The sequence below is a fragment of the Lemur catta genome, chromosome 1 (genome assembly GCF_020740605.2).
Source record: "Lemur catta isolate mLemCat1 chromosome 1, mLemCat1.pri, whole genome shotgun sequence".
Taxonomy (NCBI): Eukaryota; Metazoa; Chordata; class Mammalia; order Primates; family Lemuridae; genus Lemur; species Lemur catta.
In genome coordinates, this window is record NC_059128.1 from 149,576,948 (window position 1) to 149,593,152 (window position 16,205).

Consider the following 16,205-nt stretch of genomic DNA (forward strand, 5'->3'; position numbering starts at 1 on the left):
GTGCGTGTGTGTGTGTGTGTGTGTGTGTGTGTGTGCGCGCGCGCGCGGGCGCGCGACGGTCCCTCCAGTGAACGGGATGCTGCCTCCGCACGGTGTCCTTCCTTCGTCCCTGCTCCCCTCCAGGTGGGGTGCCCAGGATGGAGCGTTCTGTGGCCCCATCCCGAGACCGCACCGCAGTGGCGAGGAGGGAGGCGAGAGCTCTGGTTTTCTTCTGCGCTGGCACCTGCAAGGACTGGAGTGGCCGGGGAGCGTGCTGGTCCCCGTACTCTGCCCGCTGTTTCTCGCACCGAATGACTGAGAAAGGGAGGCACAGGAGGCGTGCTTTGTGCCCAGTTGAAAAAGCGTTAGCGCGTCTGGTCCCATCACAGCAATTGTCTCCATAGCATAGTTCATTTTAAACTTTGGTGTTTAAAAACACCACTACCAACAGAAAACCTGCCACTTGTCATCCTCGGCGTCCCCCTGGGGTGCGTGCACACATTCTCCCTTTTCAAAATTGACAGTTTGCTATTTAAATTATTATTTCCTCTTCAGGGTCCCTTTGAAGTTCCCTGCTCACTGTCCCCTCACAGTTGGGAAGACTAACTACGGACACGTGGAAGGAGGGGCTGCCGAGGGAAGGGGCTCACATGTACTTGCGGTGCGGGTGGCGTGGGGACTGCCATAGTGAGGAAGACAGGAACAAATGTGACACTGCTCTTTGCTTTTCGGTTTTTTCACTTTGTTTTTCAAAAACAAGCCAGGAGGAAATACAAATGCCCATGCGAGGAGAACAATACTTTGGTGGGATCTTTTGTCCTGTCTTTATTAGCCCTTGGATCTTAATAGACTTCAGGCTTTTCAGCATGTTTATGAGATTTGAATCACACCGTGGAAAGTCTGGCTTGTCTCTGCTGAGTAGACTGGATTACTTGGTTATCTCTTCCCGTTGGTTGTGTGAAAGTGTTCAGATTGCTTCCATCTGAGACATATCAGGCAGTTATTTTTGTGAAACTTAACTTGGAGGAAGATGACTTCTGAAGTCGGGAAACTGAGTTGTTTCTATACTGATATTCTAGATATAGAACTTTGCGAGTCAGCTGGGTTTCCTTGGAGTTCTGTTACTCTGTTAGAAGTTGCACTTAACTTTTGAATCCTTTCATTTCTCAAAATAGCCCCAATGCCCACTGTTGCCTCTCCCTTTCCCTCTTCTATTCATGAAAGCTGAGAAAGAATAGGTAGAGTGTGTAGGATGAGAGAGATACGAGATGACTAACTCTGATTTCAGTTCTTGGTAATTGTGTCTTGTTAACGGCAACTTAGGGTGCCTTGTTAGTGGCAGCATTTTGTCAGTGGTGCATTGGCCAATCACTTTTAATGCTTTTTATTCTCTGTTGGCTTATGAGGCCAACAGAGCTTTTACCCTGGATTGCAGTTATTTTACTTGCTTCGGAACAGTTTTTTACCAAAATGTGTATTAAAGTATTTGTTCTTTGGAGTGGATTTAGGAGGAATTGGTGTAACATTCTTTTGCATAATTTTAAACCCACCGTGGTGTTTAGATCGGAGGCAAGTTTGAGAAGAGGCAAAGTTAACAATAATAACAATGTGTACGTGATTGCAGGGTACCTAGGTGAAATGTGGTGCCGCGTACACTCCTGAGCATGCTAAGTGAGGTCTCATCTTTATTGAGTTTGTTTACTGTGATTTGTATCTGTCCGTTAATGTAAACTCACTGTTTTTCAGGTCTACCACTGACTCCAAAAGCATTGTCTCTAACGGTTAATGTCTCAGCGTCAGGGTTTATGTTTCCCACATTGTGTTCTCTGAACTATGGCCGAAGGTCCATTAGTGGTCTGCAGGAGATTTATGATGACTCTGATTGCACACTTTCCCCTCCTTAGGGATCTTATGACGCTGCAGTCCCCATTCCCCGGGCTGATACTGGTTCTGGACTGTGGCCTGTTAGGAACAAGGCTGCACAGCAGGAGGTGAGCAGCATGTGAGTGAGCGAAGCTTCATCTATATTTACAGCCACTCCCCATCTCTCACATCGCCTGAGCTCCGCCTCCTGTCAGATCAGTAGTGGCATTAGATTCTCATAGGAGCTCAAACTCCACTGTAAACTGTTCATATGAGGAATCTAGGTTGTGTGCTTCTTATGAGAATCTAATGCCTGATGATCTGAGGTGGAGCTGAGGCAGTGATGCTAGCACTGGGGAGCAGCTACAAATACACATCATCATTAGCAGAGAGGTTTGACTGCACAGAGACCATAATAAATCAATTGCTTGAAAATTCATCAAAACCCTATCAGTGAGCAGCAAGTGACAATGTAATAATAAAAGAAATAAACTGCACAATAAATGTACTGTGCTTCAATCATCCCGAAACCATCCCTCCTGTCCCCCAACCCCTGCCCAGTCCATGGAAAAATCGTTTTCCATGAAACCGGTCCCTGGTGCCGAAAATGTTGGGGACCACAGTTATAAAGGGAAAACTGGATCAGTAAAAAGGGAGAGGGAAGAGGACAAAAATAGAAACCTTGAAAATGTATTCATTTGTTCAATTAATTTATTTATTTGGAGACTATTTATTGAGCAGCCTACTATGTGCCAGACACTATTCTAGGAGCTGGAGCTACTCCAGTGAACAAAAAAACCATAGGAGCGTCTTTTCATGAAGTAGTGGAGGAGACTTAGAATTAAAGAATAGAAAGAGCCTACCCTTCCCTAGTCTAGGGAAATGCTTTGGTATAAATAGGTGGGCTAACTGGTTTATGTTGTCTTTCTTTTGGGGCCTCCTCCCACCTTCCTTTGGAAGTTTTTTTTTTGAATAAATTGTGTGCAGTTAACAATAAATCTCCAGCCATAAAGTTCTAGGTGCATCTGTGCTATTGATAATACTCTTGACCGGTTCCTGGGACTTAACACCAATCACCCACTGACAGTTTTTACCCTCGTGTCTTCTTGAATATCCTCAAGTTGCTGTAAAGTTTATATTTTAATATTCAGCATCATATTCTGCCTTTATTTGTGGCCCCCTCAGCCCCCTCACAACATCCTTAGGAAGGCAGTTTGGGCCAGGACACAAACTAAATTGACGTAAAGGGAGGTCACAGGGAGAGTAAGATCAGGACTTGACTCACATTCATTGGATGGGCTCATGAAATAATCAGAATGTGAGGAAAACATGCATTAAGGGTTTTCTCTGATTTTTTAATATAGAAATTTAAAGAAAATATTTCAGATACAATAATGTATAGATTTACAGGATGGCATTGAAGAGTAAATGTATCTAAACAAATGAACAAAAAAAATTTCATACAGTGGAAAGTGGTACGAAGGTTAAAAAAAAGGGTGATGGGCCAGGCACGGTGGCTCACTCCTGTAATCCTAGCACTCTGGGAGGCCGAGGCGGGAGGATCGCTTGAGTTCAGGAGTTCAAGACTAGCCTGAGCAAGAGCAAGACCCCATCTCTATTAATAAAATTAAAAAAATAATAATAATAAAGGGTGATGAGATAAAGGCAAGTATTTACAGGAATAATTTCAAGTGTGGATCTAATGTCTTTACTGCTATGCACATTTTAATCTAGAGCATTATCTTGTCACCCATTTTTTGGTTTTCATGTAGAGTGAATCAGGGGGAGAGTAAACCCCAAGAACTTGGGGAGGCAGATCACATAGCACCTCGTGCGCTAGGATAAGAATTTCAGACTGTGTTTTGGTTGCCCAGAAGGATTTTAGGTGGGAAGGTGACATAGTCTGATTGCTTCACTCTGGCTACTGTGAAGAGATGAGATTTTCAAGGGGAGCATGGAGCATGGAGACCAGTCAGGAGCCCATCACAGTGGTCCAGTTATGGGATTCTGAGGGCTTGGACTTGGGAAGGGAGGGGAATTGAAGAGAAGGGATAGGTCTAGTGTGGAGAGGATGGAAATTGTGATGGATTGCAAGTGGAGGTGAGAGAAAGAGGGGCCAAGGGTAAGTCTTGAGTTGTAGGCCCAAGAGTCTGGGAGGTCGAGGTGTCGTTTGCCAGGGTGAGGATCAGAGGAGAGGAACGTGTTTGTGAGCAGGATGAGGTAGAACTCAGAGTTCTGTTTGGGCCATATTCAGTTTGAGATGCCCATGCCTAATGAGAAACTGGCTGTATGAACACTCATTTGCCCTTAGGGTAATTTTACTCTCAAACCAAAATGGAACTACTTTGGGGTTGCTCATAACGTTATGTGTTTGATGAAATAATTTCTAATTGGATCTAGAAATTGTTACATTTAAATATCTGAGGGTCAGCATTGCCATTGACTTTTTTTTTTTTTTTTTTTTGAGGCAGTCTTGCTTTGTTGCCCAGGCTAGAGTGAGTGCCGTGGCATCAGCCAAGCTCACAGCAACCTCAAACTCCTGAGCTCAAGTGATCCTCCTGCCTCAGCCTGCTGAGTAGTTGGGACTACAGGCATGCACCACCGCACCCGGCTAATATTTTCTATATATATTTTTAGTTGTCCAGATTATTTCTTTCTATTTTTAGTAGAGACAGGGTCTCACTCTTGCTCAGGCTGGTCTCGAACTCCTGTTGTTGAGTGATCCTCCCGCCTCGGCCTCCCAGAGTGCTAGGATTACAGGCGTGAGCCACCATGCCCGGCGAACTTTTGGTTATCTGGAGAAAAGAGGACACTGTAAATAAGGATGCAACCTCCAATTCCTTTTGGTGATTGATGGGGTTGTAAGAACTTAGTAAAATATTGAAAGGAAGATCTTGACTAGGATAAGGAAGATAAGTGTTGGCAAAAGAAAAGACCTCAGGCCACTGGTAGACATTTATTTGGGCAGGAACAATAGAGTGGACCTTGGGTTCAAATCTTGACATCGATAATTAGCACATGTGTGACCTTGCGCCAGTTTCTTAATTGCTCTGGGCATCAGTTTTCTCACTTTTAAATGGGGAAAACAATATTACTCTTCTCATTAGTTAGAGGTGGGGACTATAGGAGAGTACTGGTGTATAAGGGACAGAGAGTAGTGCATAACAGGATACTGAGAAGAAGTTGCTATTATTGGATCTCTAATTTATCCTTTCTTAAATGGACCCTTTCTGGCCCATAAAATTCTTAGTTTTCATTTTTGAGTGCTGTGGTTACCCTGGGACCACATTAACATAATTACTGCAGAGTTCTTTGGGGAGAAGATGTTGACTTCTTTTTGAAGGGATCAATTTATTTTATTATTGTTGTTCATTAGAGATGGGGGTTTGGCTATGGTGCCCAGGTTGTTCTTGAACTCCTGGGCTCAAGTGATCCTCTGCCTCAGCTTCCCCAGTAGCTGGGACTACAGGTGTGTGCCACCATGCCTGACTTGGAGGAGTCAATTTAAATGTAAAACTTGGAACAAAGCATTTATAGCTTCCCTTCCCCAGGCTCTAATCCTTCTCTTCTGTCTCTGCTTTATTTCTCCCCATATTCCTTGCTACCATCTGACATCCTTCAGGTTTTACAATTTTTTGGTTTCTTTGCACTAGAATGTAAGCACCCTTAGGACAGAGAATTTTGTCTGTCTTGGTCACTGCTATATCCCCAGTGTCGGGAACAGAGTCTGGCATACAGTAAAGGTAAAGTAAATATCGTTGAATGAAAAAGACAATGAATAAATAACAGAGAAGAAATCAAACAAGGGCTTAGTTCCAGTTTGGCCAATGTTAGTCATTATTAATATTGTAATTCTTGGTTCTGTCCCTGCTCATTACCTGGTCCTTGTGTTAATGTTTATCATTTGCCCTCCTGTCTGCAACCATCAGTCTTTGTCTTATGGGTCAGGGAATCTGACTTTTCTTGTGACATGCACACCCTGACTTAGGGCCCTCCACAACCCAAGCAGGTGGGCTGTTAATGACCAACTACCCAGGATTTACTTTCGACTCAGTCAACAACACACTTTGAGGAAGTGGTGGTTAGCCTCCAGCATTTTGGGACCACTTGTCCTATTTAACAAAGTCACTGGGGCATATATTAATTTTTAAAGCCACACTGAATTAAAATGAGTGCTTTTTGAGTATTCCAATTCTGTTAAAGGTAATTGGTAGTGTCAGGGTTGAAAATCACTGCTCTGTATTTTATATTCTTGCCTACATGAGCTTAGGAAGTGTTTGCATATCTTGTTGTCTAGTCTACCAGGTTGTTTTGAGCCTGTGCACTAAAATCCTTTAGGGACACTAGTTTGCTTCATTGACAGTAATAATAAAGGGATGGTTGTCTAGGTTACAAAACAATGTATAATGTGATTTATTCATTTATGGTTCAAACTATTTTTTGAGCACCTGCTTTGCATTAACTTCTCCTTGCAGGGTCTGTCCTCCCCCTCCTTTTAAAGTATATGTGTATTTGAGGAGATTTACACCAGAAAGGCTGCCGTGGTTTTCTATGGTTGGTGGGATGATGGGTGATTTTTATTTTCTCTTTTCTTGTTTCCTAAGGTGAACTTGAATCTGTTTTGCAGTTTGAAAATGATGAGAAAAAGGAAAGCTGCTCATGCCTTTTCATATAATCCCTGAATAACTGAGTTTTGGGGGTAAATTTGAAGTCTAACATATATTGAAAAACAGTACACAAATCGTAAGTGTAAGTATTTCAATAAGTTTCACAAACAGAACACACCTGGATCAAGAAATAGCAGCACCACCCCACTTCCCCCATCCCCCTACCCACCTACATAGAGTGTGCACTATTCTGACTTCAACACCAAAGAGTAGCTTGGCCTCCTTTGAACTTTCTATTGTATAGTCTGTGATCCATGTGATCTTTTGTGTCAGGCTTTTTTCTCTTAACATTATGTTTGTGATGCTCCTTCATGTGTCTGTGTATAGTTATGGTCTGTTTGTTTTCACTGCTGTTTGGTATCGCAAATACACTGAATACATCTATATCTGTTATAGATTGATATTTGAGTTCTTCGAGGTTTTTGGCCCTTACCAATAGTGCTGCTGTGAACATTCTAGTACACATGTTTTGGAGAACACATTTTGTAGGATGTATGAATAGAAGTGGAAATATTGGGGTATAGTATTTGCAAATGTCTGGGTTATTAGATACTCCAGAGAGTTTTCCATAGTGGTTGTGTCCATTAACACCCCCGACCAGGAGTGTATGAGGGGTCTGGGTGCTCCACATTCTCATCCACACTTGATATTGTCTCTTGTTTTCATTTTAGCTAATCTGGTCGTTGTGTGGTAGTGTCCCATTGTGATTTTAATTTGCATTTTCCTGATGGCTAATGAAGTTGAGCACCTTTTCAGGTGTTTATTAGCCATTTGGATGTCATGTTTTGTGAGTTGCTATTCACGTTCTTTGTCCATTATCTATTGGGTGTCTGCCTTTTTCTTATTCACTTTTTTTTTTTTGAGACAGAATCAGGCTCTGTTGCCCTGGCTAGAGTGCCGTGCCATCAGCCTAGCTCACAGCAACCTCAAACTCCTGGGCTCAAGCGATCCTCCTGCCTCAGCCTCCCAAGTAGCTGGGGCTACAGGCATGCGCCACCATGCCCGGCTAACTTTTTCTATATATTTTTAGTTGTCCAGCTAATTTCTTTCTATTTTTTAGTAAAGACGAGGTCTCAGGCTGGTCTTGAACTCCTGACCTTGAGCGATCCTTCTGCCTTGGCTTCCCAGAGTGCTAGGATTACTTCTTATTCACTTTTAAGAGATCTTTACATATTTTCTATGTACAAGTCCTTTGATGAGTATATGTACACATCTACATAGCACCATTTATATAGAAAACAGATACCTTCTTTCTCTCTGTGATTTGCGATTTCATCTCTTACTAGTGTCTCAATAAACCCAAACTGATAATATTAATGAAGTCACATTTTTCAGGTTTTTTTTGTTTTATGATTGGTTCTTTTTGACTCTTGTTAAGGAAATCTTTGCCTACTTTTGGTAATGGAGACATTTTCTGATGTTTTCCTTTAAGAAAAATATGACTTTTATCAATTAGAATGTTTATTTAGAAGTTCGAGTTGACATTGGGGGAACATGGATTGCTGGCCAAGCAATACTAGATTTAAGACTTTCAGTCTGTATTAGTTTCCTGTGGCTATTATAACAAATTACCACAAACTTGGTGGCTTAAAACAACACAAATTTATTCTCCCAAAGTTCTGAAGGCCAGAAATCTCATATCAGTTGCACTAGACCAAAATCAAGGTGTTGGCTCTATCTCTGGAGACTCTCAGGGAAAATACATTTCTTACTTCTTCTAGCTTCTGGTGGCTGCCAGCATCCCTTGGCTTGTAACTGCATCATTCATCTTTGCCTCTGTCTTTATATCGCCATCTTCTGTGTGTGTGTCAAGTTCCCTTCTGTCTCCCTCTTAGAACTCCTGTGATTGCCAGATAAATCCAGGATAGTCTTCCCATCTCAAGACCCTTAACTTAATCACCTCTGCTACATGTTGAAGCCTTTGCCATATAAGTCAACATTCACAGGTTCCAGGGACTAGGATGTGGGCATCTTGGGGTGGGCGGAGGTCCTTATTCAGACTCCCATACAGTCATAGTTCTGAGATGGTTCTTAAGATCTCTGTTTTCCTTCGCCATCCACCTTTCCCACCCTTCAGTGGTTGCCGTGGTGACAGACATCCATCTCTTTCATGGGAGGACCCAGGTTGCTGTCATGACTGTAAGTGGGCTTGTTAGGAACAGTTGGTGGACTCATTCATCGCTGCCTACTAGACAAACCCCTTGGGCAAGTGTAAGGTAGGTTATATTGTAAGGGAACTTGTTTCTAATGCCTGTGAGTAAACCTAATTTCCTTTAATGGGCAAATTAGAGTTTCTTAGGGATTTCTTTAAATATTTTTGAGGAATCAATTTTGGAAGTATACCTGTAATAATCTGTGGTTCCATTTTATTATCAGAATGACTTACTAGCCTGAGGACTTTTTTTTAAAGGTATAATTAACATGCAATAAAGGCACAGGTTTTAGGTGTTCTGTTTGATGGGTTTTGACAATTATTTATACCATATAACCATGGCTCCAAAAGGAACAGAACATTCTCTCCCTCCCTGCTACCCCCAGAAATTTCCTTGTGCTTCATTACAGCCAATTACTCTTCTGCTGCAATTACTTCCTGATTTCTATCACCATGAATTAGTTTTGTCTGTTCTTGGGTTTCATGTAAATGGAACCATATAAAATATCCTTTTTAGAATTTGGTTTATTTAGCTCAGCATAACGTCCTGAGATTTATCCATGTTGCTGTGCTTATCAGTAGTTTATAATTCATTTCTTTTTGTTGTTGACTGGTATTATATCCTATGGATATACCATAATTTGTCTATCTATTCACCTGTAGATGGACATTTGGGTGGTTTCCAGGTTTTACTAGTACAGACAAAGCTGCTTTTTGTGTGCAAGTCTTTGTGTGGGCATATGCTTTTATTTCTTTTGGGTAAATACCTAGGATTAGAGTTGCTGGGTCATAGGATAGGTGTATCATATGTAGAAAGTGCCAAACAGTTTTCCAAAGTGGCTGAACCATTTCATACTCCTACCAGCAGTGTATAAGTGAATGGGTTGCTCCCCATCCCGGACAACTTCGTGTTGCTACCTGGAGAACTTCGGGAAAGTGGAGACAGCCTCTTCCTCAAGTGAGTGGCATTGCATCTGAGAGGGTCAGTCTGTAGGAGCACAGGCTGCTGAAGTTGGGCAGACCTCCTCACCTTTCCAGCTTTGCCTCCTCTTTGCCCGTTGACCTTGAGCAAATTATTTAACTCTTTGGGTCTTGGTCACCTCGTCTGTGAAATGATACTGACCTTGTAGCATTGCTGTGAGGCTACTATAGGCACTGGTCCCAGAGCGGTGCATAGTAGGTCCTCAGCAGAAGTTTGTGGACTTGGAGTCTTACACTTTAGACAGACCAATGAGTAGCTTTGTGGAACCTAGTGGGTGCATTGGTGGTGGCTTAGCAAGTCTGCAGGTGTGTCTCGGCCTTTCCTCCCATGGCATCAGGACCTGGTTGACTTAAATGATTTGATTCGCCCAGTGGATGGCTGTCTACATTTGCTGCTTAGCCTGTGGTTTCTCACAGTCTGCTCGTGGATACTTGTCTGGGGACTCTGGGAAGAAAGAAGCAATGTGGGCCTTGGTGTCCTGAAAGGAGGGTTGAAATGATTGTGCCGGAAATGTGGGAGGCTTTTTACAGTTCTGCCTGGCTCCCACGGATGTGATTTGGGGCCTGGCCAAGACAGAATTAAAAAGAAAACCATCCAGAATTTGAATTTTGATAACCCAGGCTGGATTGAATATGGTCACAGCCCAGAAAGAAAGTGCTTTGTTTATGTCTTGTGCAATGATATCAATAATAATGATAAAATTAGGAAACATTATCCACGGCCTTTTGTTACAAGTCTATTCTTTGAAGGTCGAAGAAGGTATTTGAGCCATCAATAACTTTTTTCTACTTGTGCTGTAGTTTTTAGGGGACTATTTATGTTTCTGTGTGGTTTGGTTCCTTTCTATAAATACATTGATGAAAATAAGAAGAGTTGAAAGGCAATCAACATCAGTTTCTCATAATTCTTTTTCCAGGATGTTTTAAGTGTTGATCTGCAAGGTCAGCCGTGTGGCCAGTGAAGGACACGATCAGGTGTGTGGGGGGTTGGGGAGCCTCCTGGGAGGTGGTGGGGTTCAGGTTCCCCCTACGTGTGAATAGAACCGGGGGCTCTGCCCAGGCCCTGTGTTCAGGGGAGTCGAGTGGGTGAGGTGACAGATACAAATGACCTTTAACTTGTCTCTGCAGCGGTTGCTCCATCAGAGCTGCGCGGGCTGGTACCAATGCAAGGAAAATCACTGCAACAGTTTACCTGGGCCTTTTGGTTGTTGAGTCTGGACAGAATCAGGAAACTTTTCAGGGCCTGAGTGAGCTGGCAGCATCATCCCCCAGACGTGCTTCTTTTTGCGTGTAATTAGGCCTAGTGGAATATTTATACCCCAAGTATTTGTTGAGCACTTTCTGTGTATGTACCAAATGCCATGGGAGGAGCAGGAGACAGGAGAGAAAATGCACAGGCCCTGTCTTAAGGAGCTACCCGTCTCTAACAGGGGTGGGCAGATGTCTTCTGTAAAGGACCAGATGGTGTGGGCTTTATAGTCTCCGTGGCAACTACTCAACTCTTCCATTGTAAACCCATGAGTGTGTCTGTGTTCCAGTAAAACTTTATTTACAAACCAGGTGATGGGTGAGACATAGCCTTCAGGATGTGGTTTGACCATGCCTAGTCTAAAATAACACCCAGACCCCTATGCAAGTAGTCAAGGAAGCCTAGTGCTAAGAGTATAGACTCTGAGGTCCAACAGTCTATGTTTGAATCCTGCTTCTGCTCTTTATTACCTGAGTGACCTTGGACAAGCTATTTAACCTCTCTGTATCCAGTTTCTTTATCTTTAAAATGGGGATAATACAGTATCTGTGTCAGAGTTTTGGGGATCAGCTGAGAAGCTGTGTGTAAAGGACAATGGCTGGCATGACGCAGAAAGCACCATTAGCTGTAAGCTGCTGTCACCATCCAGAGTGGTGAGTGTGTTGTAGAGAGAGGGAGCATCACCTCCACCTGGAATGTAGGACCTAAGTGCCTGGTGCAGGAAGACCTTCTAGAATGTTGAAGAGAGGAGTTCATCATGTAGACCAGGGCTTGCATAGGGCTTCCTTGGTTGGAGGCTCTGTGAGTATGAAGGTTTGACAGCATGAAAGGAGGAGATAGGTTTGGCATGGCTGGAATGCAGGTTGTATGTGGGGTGTTGGCCAGAGATGAGACTGTAAAAGATACACCAGGCTATAAAAGGCCCCTTCCTGAAGCACTTCCTAAGCCACTGACACCACAAATCACAAAATGTCTCAGTTGCCACAAGGGGAACACTGGCCCTGTGACTACTGACAGGCTCAAGAAGAATTAAATACTTTATATATTAAAAATATCCAATTTAATCTTTAAAATGAGATGAGGTGTCACAGATCTATGTATTCTCTCCTTCTTCTATAGTCATAGGACCCCAGTTTTTAGCTAGACACATGGCTGTCCAAAATAAAATTATATTTGTATGCCTTCTTCCATTTGTAGCTAGGGATGGCCATGAGATTATAATCTAGATATAAGTAGAGTTGTCACATAGTAATTTCTTGGAAACTTCTTTACACTCTTCCTATTTTTTACTTTCCTCTTGGAATATAGACACGATACCTGAAACTGGAATACAGACATGATGGCTGGAATCCCAGTAGCCATCTTGAACCTTGAGGTGACTGGGATGAAGGCCATCAAAACAGAAGAAACCTGGCCTCGGAGGACTTTGTGGATCAGAGCCACCTCACAAATCCGGGGCTGTAACCTCTGGAATTTTTGCAGGGGGAGAAAGGGGGGCAGGAATAAGCTTCTTTTGTAACCCACTGTTCACAGTCAGATCTAACCCTAATTGATACAGGTAAAATCCCTATTTTACAAATGAAGAAACTGAAGCATAGAGTGACATAAGTTGCATAGTTAATAAATTGTCGAGCCAAAATTTGTCTGACTCTAAAGTGTATTTTCTTTTTTCTTTCTTTTTTTGGGGCAGGGACAGAGTCTCACTCTGTTGCCCGGGCTAGAGTGAGTGCCGTGGCGTCAGCCTAGCTCACAGCAACCTCAAACTCCTGGGCTCAAGCAATCCTCCTGCCTCAGTTTCCTGAGTAGCTGGGACTACAAGTGTGTGCCACCACACTGGCTAATTTCTTTCTAGTTTTAGTAGAGATGGGGTCTTGCTCTTGATGAGGCTGGTCTCGAACTCCTGAGCTGAAGCAATCCTCCCACCTCCACCTCCCAGAGTGCTAGGATTACAGGCGTGAGCCGCCATGCCTGGCCCCCAAAGCATATTTTCTTTCCACTACTCTGGGAAGAACTTGACGATCTTCTACACCCTCATTTTATAGATGAGATCACTGAGGGCTTTGCCTCAGGGTAAATCAGGACCAGCTTGTTCCACTGCAAGATAATCATTATTTGGTGTTTTCCCCTCTTCCTCTTTCTCTCCAGCTGTGGCCTTCTCAAAGAAGGAGCCCCCATATTTTAATTAGTGATGTTGTAGCCCTCCCTTGGGCGGAATCTCTTTCTGAGAGTAGGTTGTCTTTGGTGGTTTTCTCTGGTTAGAAACTCTGTTTCAGGGCTGTGTGTTTAGAGCTTTCTCCTTAGACAACCTTGCCAACGCTTGCCACCTCTGGCCTGCTCCTCAGTAATGACTTTCCTAGCCTGGCTTTTCCTTTCTGCAGTTGGGCATTTAGGGCCGGATGAGGGGGCTCTATGGCCCTGTGACTATCTGTAAGCGCTGACAGATGAATCTTGAGGTATGCAGAGGCCTCCTAATTCGTTACCCTCAGAGTGTGGACTTTGGCTGAAGTAGGGTCATGCGTTTGCGGAAAGCACTTTGCTTTTGGGATTCTTGTGTATCTGAGTTCCACCCTATTACTAATACCTTAAAAATGGGCCTTCCAACCCCCTGGGCCAACCACACAGAGCAGAACTTTTCTGTGTGTGTATTCTAGCTGACTCATTTAGTGGATTGGGCCCTAAAAAGTCGAGCAGAACAAAAGCCAGTTTGTGCTGGTAAGTGCTGTTGAGAGAATGTGTTGCACGTGGCTGATATAGCATTTTATATCCGTGTCTCTCTTTGCTCTAGCAAATTTCTTTGTGGTAATTTTTATTAGCTTGGCTAATGTGTGCCTTTTTCTTTTTATGAGAAGTCTGCAGCTGATACCTTGGCCCAAAGTGCATCATAACACTATTATAGTCACTCAGTTAATGTGGAATTTCCTGTAACTGAAATTTCTCTGTCAAATATCAGCTTTCGTGATTCCTTCACAGTCAGCTGAAACTCAGGAAAATGGTATTCAAAGCCAAAACTTCATGGTCTTTTCTCATGTTGAATAACAGGCTATTTTTTGTGGGTTGGACATAAAGATATGCTTCAGAAACCCTTTGTATCAAAGAAAGAGGGCTAAGCTTGTGTCTGTGAAATCAAGTTTAAGTTTGGATGAAGTTTTTTTTTTTTAGTACAAGCAATGTGTGACCTAACTTGGACGAAACTAAATGTAGTTATTCATGTCATGGAACTGTCTGAATTTCTGTTTATCTAAAGACTTGCTTCCTTTTCCTTTCCAGCACTGTAGTGTTATTGGGATTTTTAGTGTATTTTGTTTTGTTTCCTTCTTTATTTTTGCTTTATTTCTTAGTTTAAAACTTTAAATACTGTGAAACAACTAAATGTAACTTGAGATCTGATGTTTTCTTTTCTTATAGATGACATCATTAACAATGATTGGCAAAATTGATATAAAGTCTATAGAGAATAGTACTGTATCCATGTTAAGTATTTGATTTTATCATTTGTATACTGAAGTATTTCGGAGTAAAGGGGCATTATGTTGGCAACTTACCAGAAGTTCAGGGAAAAATAATTTATAGCAACGGTGGTAAAATGTTAATAGTTTTTTAGTAGTAAGTAGTTCTTTGTATTATTCTTGTAACTTCTCTGTAACTTTGAAATTATATACCAAGGTTAACAAAAATTCATTTGGCCTATTAGAAACAAAAGACCGTGGGGTATGTGGTATATACTTCTTGGATGAATATAGCATATATCTAATAAAAATTATCCAATTTGCCGTAATTCTAGTCTAATAAAGTGGTCACTGAGGCATGCATTCTGTAGGCTTCATCCAGGTGGGTTTGGAACATGCCCAGGTGTGCTAAAAATGATTCTTAGACAATTCCAGACATTAACTACGATGAAATTGACTGAATTTGTTAGTGCCTATGAGCGCTTGTCCATTAAACTAGGTAAAGCCAGCATATTTGCAGCTTATGAAAGGACCATTAAACCAAAGGCTTGGGAGATTTGTGTTTTTATCCCTTTTCTGTTTAGTTGTTTCATCTTGTATAAATGTCAACTGTTTTTTTTCATCTGTAAATGGGACGAAGTGGGAAACATATTGCTTGTTTCTTCATCACTCCCCAGGAAAATTAGAATGAATTAGCATTTATAAGCACTTTTAAACCTACAACTTTATTATTAATATATAATTCTGTTACCTAGAATTGTGGTGACATGTGTTTTAAAATTGCTTGCAAAACATTTTTTGAGTAAAGAGGACAAACAGAATGTGCCCTTGGAATTTTTGTCCAATTTCTAAGGGTAGCCTCTCTGCACCCTTGGTGGCCTAGCCTTAGTGGGCCGATAGATGTAGACTTTGGGGCCTGAGGTCAGTGCAAGTATTTACCTCAATGTCAAGCTGGCCCATGTTTGCAGTTGACTCATAATTTAGCTGTCTCCTGGAGTCCAAGGTTCATGGGCCTTTCTCCTGATGGAGGTCTATGCTGTCAGTGGTTTCACCACTTAATGAGGGATTTTGCTTTTTCTCTTTGAACAGCCAGTCACTTCTTTGTGCTCTGATACATCAGTTGTGCGCTCTTCATGGAGCCAGGCAGTGTGAGCTTTCTCAAAAGCACCCAGGCGTTCCTTCTTGTGAGTGACTACAGGTGGGCTGCTCAGAAAGGACCCGGTGTTCCTTTCTTGCTTTACAACCTTAAGGGGTAGCAAGGACTTCATAAGCCTGACTCTGACACTGTTTTTATGCTGGCCTCTAAATTGTAATAAGTGAAAGTATAGAGCAGATTAAGGAAAACTCAGGCTTCCAAGGGTTGTGAGGCCATCAAGTTGGCCCAGTGACGGAAGAGTTTTCCTCTTCCTTCTGCTCCTAGCTGGGCTGGCACTGCCCATCCAGAGTCATGCCTGCTGGGACGGTTTGCTGAGGAAAGCAAAAGAATCTTGCCATCTTCAGTGGACAGAGACGGAAGCTTCCATGCTGAGCCCCACCACTTACTTAGGCACATTACTTAACCTCTCTATGCCTCAGTTTCCTCATTTGTAAGATGAGGGTAATGAGAACACCTACCTTAAGGAGTTGCTGTGAGGATTAAGTTAAATGAGTCAATATTAGTAAAGTGCAAGGACCTGTGCATGTTAAAAAATAATAAAAACGGAGCAGTATGAGCCCTCTGTCTTTCAGCATGAGCTGAAAACACGGCTCAGTGGAGGAATGGGATTTTTTTTTCTTGTCCTTGGTTTTGATGTGCAAGGTTGATTTGGTTTGTCTTACGTTATCTCATGGAGCATGTTATTTATGCTTGGAAACCACAGATTAACTCT

At 42.4% G+C, this 16,205-nt stretch overlaps 1 protein-coding gene and 1 long non-coding RNA gene across 2 annotated transcripts in view; both read left to right on the forward strand.

Annotated features, from left to right (window-relative positions):
* OSBPL10 (oxysterol binding protein like 10) overlaps nucleotides 1–16,205 on the forward strand; it is a 267,585-nt gene that overhangs the window by 452 nt on the left and 250,928 nt on the right. The window lies entirely within an intron of this gene.
* On the forward strand, nucleotides 9–12,516 carry LOC123627974. The gene is made up of 3 exons (XR_006731561.1): nucleotides 9–123; nucleotides 10,560–10,617; nucleotides 12,200–12,516. It is a non-coding gene; the product is annotated as an uncharacterized LOC123627974 (long non-coding RNA).